The sequence below is a fragment of the Carcharodon carcharias genome, chromosome 4 (genome assembly GCF_017639515.1).
Source record: "Carcharodon carcharias isolate sCarCar2 chromosome 4, sCarCar2.pri, whole genome shotgun sequence".
Classification (NCBI taxonomy): Eukaryota; Metazoa; Chordata; class Chondrichthyes; order Lamniformes; family Lamnidae; genus Carcharodon; species Carcharodon carcharias.
In genome coordinates this window covers 4,180,722-4,193,632 of record NC_054470.1, presented here as the reverse complement: position 1 = coordinate 4,193,632, position 12,911 = coordinate 4,180,722, and positions in this window count along the sequence as shown.

Below are 12,911 nucleotides of genomic sequence, written 5' to 3'. Positions count from 1 at the left end.
CTGTGCAAATTTGTGAAACTCAGTGCCTGAGAATTGTGGATCTGTGTTATCTGAGATGAGCCCTTCAGGTATGCTGTGGCGAGCAAAAATTGATTTTAAATGGGTCATTACAGTGATGCTCTATCATTTCTCAGCTGCACAGACTCAAAAAACTTTGAGTAATAACCTACTGCTAATAGGTACTCACTATTGTCAAATGTGAACAAGTCCACTCCAATTTTCTGCCAGGGCCTCTCTGGAACACTGTGTGGTTGAAGTGGTTCTTTTTGTTGTGATTTACTGTATTTTTGGCACATTGCACACGCATTCACCATTTCCCTGATTTGTGCTCCTATGATCTTTTCTCCCTTGAAAAGTATTCCTTCTGCTACATGAAGTTCCTTACAAAAGTTCCAGTCCTCTTGTACAGCAGAAGGGGCAGTGCACTGATATGTGGGCCAGTCAGTTTGCACAATCTGCTGCAGTTTTCTCAGGGTGGCATCATTCATGGTCGCTTCCCTGATCTCATCCAGTTTGGTTACAGCCACAGGTAAGTTCTTCGTCAGCTTGTGAACCTGTGCTCCCATTTCTTTATCTTCTTCCTCTGTGATGATTACGTATGCACATGACAGAGTCTCTGCATTTCCTTGCCCGCTTTGTATTTAACTCTGAGCTGGTATTTCTGCAGATGCATTTGTAATCTTGGTGGTGCACAGTTCAGGGGCTTTTTAATAATAAATTCCAAAGGCTTATGATCAGACTCTACCTCCACGTCTTTGCCATAGACGAACTGGTGGAAGCGTTCTAGGCCAAACACAATTGCTAGCATTTCTTTCTCTATTTGGGCATAACGCTGCTGTGTTTCAGTCATTGCATATGAAGCATTTGCCACTTGTGCCTCATTTTGCAAGAAGACAGTTCCCAGGCCAGCCTTTGACATGTCCACTGAGATCTTGACCTGCTGACTGACATCATAATATTTTAACACTGGCGCCTGGGTCAGTGTTCTCTTCAGATTGCTCAAAGCTTCCTGGTGAATTTGTTCCCAGTGCCATTCCACATCATTTAGTAGAAGTTCTCTGAGAGGTGCTGTCAGGTCTGACATATTCAGAATGAATTTCCCAAGATAGGTCACCATTCCCAAAAACCTCTCCAAGACTTCTCACATTCTGGGGTGGCATGTCCACAACGGCTTCGATTTTACTCAGGTCCGGCTTCAGTCCCTCACTTGTTACCACATGTCCCAAGCAATTAATTTCATGAAAACCTATTTTGCATTTTTCCTTCTTCAACTGGAGGTTCTTTTCTCCAGCTCTGGCCAGCACCTGCCTCAGTCTGTGGTTGTGTTCTCGTGAGCCTCCCCAGACCAGCACATTGTCGATATAGGTTTCCACGCCCCCTAACCCTTCAAACAGCTCCTTCACTGTTCTGTGGATCACCTCCAGAGCTGAATTAATACCAAATGGTAAGAGTAAAAACCTGTATCACCAATTGGTGTGTTGAAGGTACAGAGATAGGAGCTGCGTTCATCCAGCTTGACCTGCCAGAAGTCTTAACTCACATCCAAGACTAAATAGTATTTAGCATCAGCTAACTTACACACAATCTCTTCTACTGTGGGCAACTGGTAATGCTCTCTTTGTACTACCTGGTTTAGGTCTCTGGGATCCAGACAGACTTGCAGATTCCCATCTGATTTTTCTACAATTACAATTGGATTAACCCATTTTGTTGGTTCGTCAATTTTCTTGATGATGTGAAGTTTCTCCATTCTGTCCAACTCTGCTTTCAGTCGCGCTCTCAGCATTACTGGTATTTTCCTGGGTGGTTGTATTTTGGGTGTCACAGTTTCGTCAGTCTTGACGGTGTGTTCTCCTTTTAGGCAGCCAATCCCCTGGAATACATCTTTATACTCACTCAGGATGTCAGTAGTGGTGACAGTCATTATTCTCTTGATTAGCTTCAGATTTTCACAAGCTTTGATTCCAAGAATGGTTTTTGCATCAGTTTTCATCACTATGAATGGAAGTGCTTGAGACTGTTTTTTGCCTTCTACAGTAATTTTGTTCACCTGTATAAGTAGACAGCTTCACTTTTGTTTTAGTTAGTTTGCTTATCTTACGATCCAGGCGTATGGGAATGACATTTGCTTTTGCACCTGTGTCAAGCTTGAAATTCACCATCGTGCTGGCAGTTATTAAATCAACCTTCCATTTGTCGTCTTTGGAAATTGTTGTTACTGCATCAATGAAAAGTTCAGTTTCAGAGTTGTATCACCATAAGACCATAAGACATAGCAGCAGAAGTAGGCCCTTGGGCCCATCCCATCTGCTCTGCCATTCAGTAGGATTGAATGGGGTTGAGGATCTGCTATTCCCCAACCCCACTTTCCTGCTTTTTCCCCATAATCCTTGATTCTCTTACTGATTAAAAACCTGTCTATCTCAGCCTTGAATATACTTAATGACCCAGTCTCTACTGCCCTCTGTGGTAAAGAATCCCATAGATTCACTACCCTCTGAAAGTAGAAATTCTGCTTCATTTCTGTCTTAAATGGGTGACCCCTTACTCTTAGATTATCCCCTCTGGTCCTAGACTCTTCCACAAGGGGAAACAACCTCTCAGCATCTACCCTGTCAAGCCCCCTAAGAATCTTATATATTTGAATAAGGTCAACTCTCATTCTTCTAAACTCCAACGAGCACAGGCCCAACCTACACAACCTCTCCTCATAAGAAAATCCCTCCTTACCTGGGATCAACCTAGTGAACCTTCTCTGGACTGCCTCCAATGCCACTACATCTTTCCTTAGATAATGGGATCAAAACTGTTCACAGTATTCTAGGTGTGGTCTAACTAGTGCCTTGTATAGTTTTAGCAAGACTCCCCTATTTTTATACTCCATTCCCTTTGAAATAAAGGCCAATATTCCATTTGCCTTCTCCATTATCTGTTGAGCTTGTATGTTAGCTTTTTGGGCTTCATGCATGCAGACCCCAAATCCCTCTGTGTTGCAGCTTTCTGCAGTCTTTCTCCATTTAAATAATATTCAGCTCCTCTAATCCTGCCAAAGTGCGCAACCTCACATTTTCCCACATTATATTCCATCTGCCAAGTTTTTGCCCACTCACCTAACCTGTCTGTATCCCTCTGTAGACTCCTTGTGTCATCCTCACCACTTGCCTTCCTGCTTATTTTTGTGTCATCTGCAAACTTGCAATAGTACATTCATTTCCCTCATCCAAGTCATTAATACATATTGTGAATAATTGTGGCCCCAGCACTGATCCCTGTGGCACTCCACTAGTTACAGGTTGCCATCCTGAAAATGCCCCCCCTTATCCCAACTCTCTGTCTCCTATTAGTTATCCAATCCTCTAGCCATGCTAATATACTACCCCCAACACCGTGGGCTCTTATCATTTTTAAGTAGCCTTATGTGTGGTTATTGAAAGCCTTTTGGAAATCCAAATATATTACCTCTACTGGTTCCCCTTTATCTATCTTGCTTGTTACCTCCTCAAAGAATCGTAATAAATTTGTCAGGCATGATTTCCCCTTAATGAAGACTTGCTGACTCTGCTTGATTAGATGATGCATTTCTAAATGCTCTGCTATTACATCCTTTATAATAGACTCTAACATTTTCCCAATGACAGATGTTAAGCTAACTGGCCTATCATTAACTGTTTTTTGTCTCCCTCCCTTTTTGAATAGGGGTGTTACATTGGCAGTTTACCAATCCTCTGGAGCTTTTCCAGAATCTAAAGATTCTTGGAAGATTACTACCAATGCATCCACTGTCTGTGTAGCTACTTCTTTTAATATCCTAGGATGCAACCATCAGGTATAGGGGACCTTTTAACCTTTAGCCCCAGTAGTTTCCCTAGTACTTTTTCTCTACTGATAGTTATTGTATTTATTTCCTTTTGCCCCTTGATTATTTAGTATTTTTGGAATGTTATTAGTGTCTTCCAAAAGGAAGACTGATGAAAAGTATTTATTCAACTCCTCTGCCATTTCCTAGTTCCCCATTAATATTATTTCCCCAGCCGCGTTCTCTAAGGGCCCTACATTCACTTTGGCCTCTCTCTTCCTTTTTATATATTTAGAGAAGCTCTTACTGTCCATTTTTATAATGCTTGCTAGTTTACCCTCAAAGTTCATTTTCTCTCTTTATTTTTTTTTTGGTTATCTTCTCTTAGTTTTTAAAACTTTCCCAATCCTTTGGCTTACTACTTACCTTTGTCATATTGTATGTTTTTTCTTTCAATCTGATACTATCCTTAACTTCCTTGGTTAACCATGGTTGGTTTATTCCTTTCTACAATCCTTCTAGCTCACTGGGATATATCTTTGTTGTGAGTCATGAAGTATTTTCTTAAACTTCAGCCATTGTTCATCAATCGTCCTTTCTGCCAATCCCCTTTCCCAATCCATTCCAGCCAACTATGCCCTCGTTGCTTTGTAATTACCCTTATTTAAGTTTAGCACAGTTGTTTCCGACCCAAGTTTCTCACTCTCAAACTGAAAGCTAAATTCTACCATGTTATGGGCACTATTGTCTAGGGGATCTTTTACTCTGGAAGGGCCCCCCGCCCAGGGAGCTGCTGGTGAGCAGGCCAGGCAGGAGGGTAGGGCAGGGGGGGGCACAATACACCTCGTTTTTCTGATGTTTGCCTTGCTGCCCCCCCTCGAGGAGGTGGCAACAGGGTGGGAGGTCCTCGTACCCCAGGACGGGAGGAGGAGGAGGCCCCCCACCCCCCACCACATGACCAAACGTGCCTGGGAGGAGGTGGCGGAGGTGGTGAGCTCCCACAATGTGGTGCGATGTACCTGGATCCAGTGTCACAAGCGCTTCAACGACCTGTTGCGCTCAGGAAGGGTGAGCACAATGTTGGCATTGGCCACTTAACCCAGCAGGTGGTCTTTCCCCCCGGAGCCCCCGCTCCCCCAAGTCTGAGTGTAGTGGCTGCATTGAATCATTGACAGCGTGTGTCCTTCGCTGGGTGGGCCAGCAGATATTGCCCATGCTGAGGTCACCCTGAGAGGGTGGTGAAGAGATGGGTTCTGCACCCGCAGCATGTGGTACACTGAGACCCACATGACTGTTTTGGGGGCAACCTGGAGGAGATGCACCTGGGCGCAGAGCTGGAACTGGAGGACATGCCAATGTCAGGGTGATGACGTACTGGGAGGGGAGCTTCAAGGTGGCGTTGGCACCGATCGATCTGCTGTCCTCTGTGCTCCATGTGCTCGCGCCTCCTTGTTATGGGAGGTTAGACCGTGTGGTGCCTAATATGATGTAGGCAGCATTTGGCCAAGGGGTTGGGTGGGGAGCTGGGCAGGCCCAGCATCTTTGTGTGAGTGTTCGGCAGCTGCAGGGTGAGGAGACACTGGAGCCCTACAATGTCCCACTCTGGTTGGGGTGGGCCGTCCGTGAAGAGAGTCCAGGTACAATTAGCACTAATCAATGCTCTTCTCTCCTTTTCAGGAGAAGAATGTACATAATGCAGCCAAGCGGGTGAGGACTGGCAGAGGGCGGGCACAGTTAACGATTCTCAGCTGATTCAAGCAGGAGGCCCTAGATCTGGAGAGGCCCCATACACCCAGGTCCATCGGTGTCGGTGAGGCTGGGGTGCCATGGGCAGGTATGTTTGCCCAGCAGTGAGGTCACCATTGTTCTCCCAACAGCCATGGCAGTGCTGAATGTTCAGTGACAGAAGTTTGCAACATGGCCTGACCATTGCTTATGGAAGGATGAGCACATAATGATCTGGGGGACAGAGATGGACTTTGACATTGTTTCCACGTTAACTGATCCACTGTCCTTGTTCTTCCTTTGAGCATCATCAGAGCAGGGCCAGGAGGAGGAGCAGCAGAGACCCCCTCTCATACCTGAGGGCCCTGAGGTCTCACCAGCGTCGCATCATCTCTGCCAGGCAGGCACCAGCGCAGATAGTAGCATCTCAGTGGGAATTAGAACATTGGCTAGTGTCCCAGGGCAAAGAGGTGAGGGCACTTCACACTCGCTGGAGGTGTGGGCAGAGACAGAGGGTGCCCATGGTGCCAGCAGTCAGAGGGCTGAAGGGGACCAGGCACATGCTCAGTCGGTGCCTGATGATGTCCCTCTGGAGTCGTCCGTGACACAGCAGCTGCAGGAAATGCGTCCAGGCATGTGGGTGCATCTGGAGGAGATACATGAGGCTATGCTTGGCTTGGTGTCCGTGGTGGAGGAGTCTAAGCGGACTATCGCCAAAGCAATGAGCCTCATTTCCGAGCGCCATGCGTCCTCCATGTAGACAGTGGCGATTTTCATGCAGAGGCTCCTCCAGGAGACCTATCAGGACTTCCTGGGGCTGTGCTCGGACCAGCAAACCCTCACATTGGCATTGACCTCAGCTGGCCAGAGCCAGTGTGGGAGATGGTGCGGCCACCAAGTTTCCCAGCTTGGTGCCCATCCATCCATGTGAGCAGGGAGGTCTGAAGCAACCTCACGTCATCTGTGGGCACCTCTCAGGGCGCTCCGAATGATGGCAGCAGCTCCTCTGTCCCTCTGCCAGTGACCATATCATCCGGTGACGTTGCAACGACTGGGGAGATGCCAGCTGTGGAACTGGCAGCTCCCTCCCAGGCGGGGCCAGCACAGGCTCCACGGGCCAGAGGACGACCGCCAAGGTCATCAACACCAACAGGACAGCAGAGTCAGCAGCTGGCTCAGATACCCCTCCCAGCGAGGGGGCAGCACCAAGACGTAGCACCTGAAAATGTAAACATAAGGCACCATAGGCACACCACGGGTTTCTCACTGGGGCTTTTGTGTTGGCCCCGCAATGAGGTCTTTATGAGTTGGTTTGATTTTTAACACATTTGTCATTCTGTTTCATTAAGTTTCTTTGGTTGTGATATTAAATTCAGACATGTCACCATGACTGAGGGTGTCTCTTTTCTTCTGCAGGTGGATGGTTGCCAATAATGTAATGAGTGTTTTGTAGGACATTCAGCTTTATTGACAAGGCCCTTATTAATGTTCCTAACCAGGCAGATTTTGCACTTAGGTCTCAAATATAGAGCCTGCAGCCCAGGCCTGTCCTAGAGGCCCATATGTAGTGTGCTAGCTGAAGGTTCATTGGATTCAAGCCTCCCGGGTGTCCCTGCCTCCCTGGAGTATGCCCGGGTCAGTGTCTACCCCCTCAGCATTTCCCTGTGTGTGCTCATCCTTGGACTCACTGCTGGACTCATCGTGTGCAGCCGCAGCCACTGTGTCTACATCTTCATCATCCACTGTGCCCCCCACTTTCCAGCGCAAGATTGTGGAGAGCACAGCATGTAACCACTATCAGCGACACACGATCTGGGGGGTACTGGAGTGCACCCCCTGTGCGGTCCAGGCATTGGAAGCACATTTTGAGAAGACCGATGTTTCTCTCCACCACAGCCCTTGTGGAGCTGTGGCTCCTATTGTACCGCTGCTCAGCTTCTGTTCTTGTATGGCGGAGAGACGTCATGAGCCACCTTCTGAGGGGACAGCCCTTGTCACCCAGCAGCCATCCATCCAGCCGGGCTGGAGCACTGAAGAGCCCCGGCACCTGGGAGTGTCTGAGGATGTAGGTGTCGTGGGAGCTGCCTGGGTACCTTGCACAGACTTGTAGAATCAGCATCCTGTGGTCACACACTATCTGCACGTTCATGGAGTGGAAGCCCTTCCTGTTGACGAAGGCACCTGGATCACCTGCTGGCACCTTGATGGCCACATGTGTACAGTCTATAGCACCCTGGACACGGGGGAAGCCAGCAATGGCCGCGAAGCCTCTGGCTCGCTGTGTCTGGCTGGCCTGGTCCCAGTGGAAGTGGATGAAGGTCAATGCCCGTCTGAAGAGAGTGTCTGTAACCTGCTTGACACAAGTATGGACAGCTGATTGGGAGACACCACAAAGATCACCCACCGACCGCTGGAAGGAGCCAGAGGCATAAAAATTGAGGGCAGCTGTGACCTTTAGAGCCGCTGGCATGGGGTGTCCACCCACACAGTTAGGAGAGATCTCAGGCCCAATCACCTGACAGATATAGTTGACTGTCTCCCTTGAAAGTTGGAGCCACCTTTGAAACTGCACCTCAGCCATATTGAGGTAGCTGCTTCACCGCCTGTAAACCCTGGCAGCAGGATAGTGGCGTCTTCTGCAGCCCCTTCCTCCTTGGACTCCCTCTTGGCCCTGCGCCTCTTGTGCCTGCACTTAACCTCCCAAAGGTGGCTCCCCTAGAGGCTGAATGTGCAGTGCTGGTCTCCTCCCCCTTCTAGCTCTCCCTTCCTCCTCAGAGGGGCTGCCTCCAGTGGAGAGTTCAGCTCCCATTCCCAGGCTAAGGGAAGGCCTCCTTAAACTTGTAGGCCCAAAAAGATTCCTCACTGCAGGTTTTGAAGGTTGTGAGTCCAGACCAAGCAGCTGGGATGTGTTTTGAAGCATTGCCGATCACACAGGCAAGTAGCAGAAACTTTGAAAAAACAATATTTAACAGAGCACACTCACAAACCCACTGAGCCTTCTTATCCCGCCCGCGAATGAGGCTTATACAAATGTGTCCTGTCCGTTGTGCCCGTTGTGCCCGTATACTGACCAGAAGGTGGCGCAGTCACCGAAAAATCGCCATCAATTTTTGCCTCAAGGGCCTTAAGTGGCTGATTAATTAATAGCAAGCGGTACCTCTGCCAGTTTGATTTTCCCAATCTACATGAAGATTAAAGACACCCATGATTAATGTACTGCCTTTTTTACATGCCCTCATTATCTCCCGATTTATTCTCTGGCCTACAGTATAGCTACTGTCAGGGGGCCTATAGACTACTCCCACCAGTGTCTTCTTCCCCTTGTTATTTCTTACCTCCACCCATATGGAATCTACATCTGGCATAGACTTCGAGTCCGCCACCACTTTATTGGACCGTGGAGTAGTTGGACTGCACACATTGTACAATCTCCTCACCAACACTTACCATGTTGGTGCTCACAGCCCCTTGCAATCTCAGCATCCTAGTTTGGACCAGTGTCCCCCATGTCACAGGTTGACAGGGCAGCCATGCAGCATACTCATATTTGGCCATCCAAGGGAAGCATTAAGGGGCGGTCACACAGGGCCAGGAAAGGTGCTAAGTAAAGCCATGATAACCATGTCTCTCTCTCTCTTTCATGCTGCAGGAGGACCACATCTGGATCATGGATCCTGGTGACCTAGCTGTGTGCCTGATGGCCTACAGAGACCATAGAAGACTGAGGAGAGCACACACGCTGCCCAGGAGTGACAGTGAGCCGTGACAGGTCAGCGCCTAGTGACACCCAGGGTCTATAGACACCACCTGCCATTCCTGCAGATGACTGAGAACCAGTGTCACCCATGACTGCACATGTCTAGGGACCTGGTGTCAGGACTTGATGCCAAGGGGACATGGAGGGCATCCACTGCCAGTGGCTGTGAAAGTGACCGTGGCGCTCAATTTCTATGCCAGTGACTCCTTTCATGGTTCCACAGGTGACCTCTGTGGGATTTCACAATCTGCCACCCACAAATGCCTCCATGAGGTCACAGATGCATCTTCTCCATGACACACAACTTGGTGCATTTTGCCCGGGACTGGGACAGCCAGGATGTCAGGGCCATTGGATTCACCCTGATCTCAGGATTCCCACAGGTACAGGGTGCAACTGACTGCACTCATGTGGTGCTCAGGTCTCTATTGCTACACTCGGTGGACTTCATCAATCGCAAGGGCTTCAACTCACTGAACATGAGGCTGGTGTGTGACTACCAGAAACACATCCTGCAGGTGTGCGCACGGTTTCCAGGGAGTGTGCACGATGCCTACATTCTGAGATGTAGTGGGAGCAAATAGCAGTGCAGGTCAATACCATGAGCGCAGCCCTGGATGCAGTGCCAAAAGCAGTTCAGTGGTCTCACATGAGTGGTCAAGATCAATTCATATCTTCAAATGCTGTATTCCACCAACTGCACCATAAACCTCAATCACTGCTGCATATACCAAACTCCACCATTCACCTACAACAATCTCCATCAACCACGACTCATACCTCACATTCATAGCTTCACCTCACCCTCACACACTTAGCCCTGCTGCAAACCTCACACCTTGCACACACTGCCAGCTATTCAACTATGCCAGCTGCAGTACCCAGACACATAGCGCCACACTCACTGACACTCCTCCCTCTCTCTTGAAAGTCAAGGTAGCACATACTCAAGACAGCTGTACCAAACTGGCAGAGGGCAGGTGTGGCTGCATATCCTAACCCCAATGGAGAAGATGGTGCAGGTCATGATTGGACAAGTTGTCACTGAAGCTGTACACAAAGGCTTGAAAGAATTGAAGATGACAGTATGTACCTACCTGATGACAGTATGTACCTACCTGCTGCTCCTTCTCACATCCAACTTTCCCCTCATCACAAAATCTCTTCGGATTCCTAAACTGCAGATGGCATAAGCCTGAACCAGTTGTTTTTCCCCTCCATTCCATCAACACAACTGTTGGACTTTCTAGATCCCAGTTGAACGCTTGTTGTGGGATGGCCAAGTTGGTACTATAGATAGAGTTGATCAGCAGACACTTCTTAGGTGAAATTCATTCTGTTTATTTATAAATGAACTCAGCAGCTACACATGTGTGCTTTCACATCAAACCCTGTCTCCATACTACTGACTTCTAACAACAGACTACTGACTACAGAGGTAGCCCGTGCTACTCATCTATTGGTTACCAAAGATCATGTGATCTTCCTTTAAAACATCCTTCTTAAAGGAATACTACACATTACATAAAACCATAATTACCACATCCCTCTCCCTTTACTCAGAAACACATTTTACACTTACAATTAAAATTTTCTCAAAATAGCAAACTATTCACACAGTTGAGCAATTTACAAATTCAGTCTTTCTGGGAATTTCCTTTGGCATGTGGAATGTCTCAGCTCCACAAATTCAGATGTTTTGTCAGGAACCTCCTTTTCAGGTTCCTCAGCAGGCACCTACAAATCTGTTTCCTCAACTCTTGTAGATACAACAGACACATCAGACATTTCTGTACCAGGTTGAGTTCTCTTAACAAGAACCGTTGAACTGGCCATGAACACTGGTGGAATCATTTCTTGAGGATTTGTTTCTCTCTTCCTTAGATGATCCACATGTTTCCATATGACTCAGCCTTCCACCTTCATGTGGCAAGATAGAGGTCCAGTCACTGCTCAGATTTCACCCGGTAACCACTTCGGTCCTTCTCCAAACCTCTTCACATAAACCCTCTCTCCCACGGTAAACCTCCTGTCATGACAATGCCAGTCACGTCTAGTTTTCTGACTTCCCTGACTCCTTTCCACCTTCTGCCCCTAGATTCAGCATTATTAAGCTTAGTGTCATCTGAGACGGTGTTTCATCAATAACTCCACAGCTGTAACATCTGTTGTTGTTTGAAGGGTGGTCCTATAGTGAAAAAGAAAGCATGCTAGCTTGGTTGCTAAGGAATCTCCAGTTAACTTCTTCATGCCTGCCTTGAATGTCAGAACTGCCCTTTTGGCCAGTCCATTTGAGAAAGACTGGTACGGTGAAGTTTTCACATGAGTGATACCTTTGAGGCTGATAAACCATTGAAACTCAGCACTCATAAATGCCATGCTGTTATCAGATACCACCACTTCTGATAGTTCATTTGCGGCAAAACTTTGACATAGCTTCTCAATTGTAGCAGAAGACATTGGTGACTTCACCTCGTATATGTCCAACCATTTTGAGTGAGCAGCAATAATGAACAGAAACATTGTTCCCATGACAGGTCCCACATAGTCAATGTGTAATCGTATCAATGGCCTTCCTGGCCACTCCCAAGAGTGTAATGGAGCTGTTGCAGGTAACATTTGCAATTGCTGACACTGCACATAATTCTTCACTAAGCTCTCTATTTCGCCATCCATCCCAGGCCACCATATGTAGTTGCGTGCTATGCTCTTTATTCGGGAAATTCCTGGATGTGCAATATGTAGCTCAATTAACAATATCTTTCTTTCCGTTGAAGGAACAATCACTCAAGCTCCCCACAATAAGATACGATCCTGGCTGGTTATTTCATGTCTTCTGTTGAAGTACAGTTGCATGTAATCAGACACATGCTCTTGTGACCAACCATGAAGACTTGTTCTCGTACCTGAGATAGGACTGGGTCCCTACTTGTCTAGTCTTTGATCTGTCTAGCACATACCAGGAACTTAACAATAAGACAAGTTCTTGAGGAACCGGGATGTCCTCATCATTTTCTTGCAAAGGCAAACAACTAAGTGCATCAGCATTTGCAGTTTAATTTCCAGGCCTGTAGACAAAAGTATATTCATATGCTTCCAGGATTAAAGTCTTATTTGTGTTTCTGTGCTTTCTTCTTTCTAGCACTGACTTTAATCTCAGCCTTCTTTCGGCTTCCATATTGGTTAGACTGCTGTCAGGTGTGAGCTCAACTTGAGTGATCTCAGTGGCTGGGACTTCCAAAATTTCATCATTTATCTGCTTCTTAGCAAATTCTGCAACTTTTGCCTCCAAAGCCTCTTTGTCTTCATGTAGCTGATTCTTCATCTCTTCCATCTCTTTTTTGTATTTGTTTGCTGCCTCCTGGAAAATTGAACATTGTTGTGTCTTCTCTGACAACTCATTCTTTAGTTTATTCAGAGAAGTGCTGAATTCTTTCTGCTTCTCTTCGTACTTTTCCAGAGGTGCAAACTTTGACCTGAGAGAATCTTGTATTATACGAAGGTCTTTCTGCAGGTTTTCTTTTCCCTTTCGAAGGTTGCTCACCTCGTCTCGAACTCTGCCATTAAGCATGGTCTCTTCGAGTTCCTTTTGCTGTTCTACTATGATTTGACTTAAGATAGCCTACTTTTCTA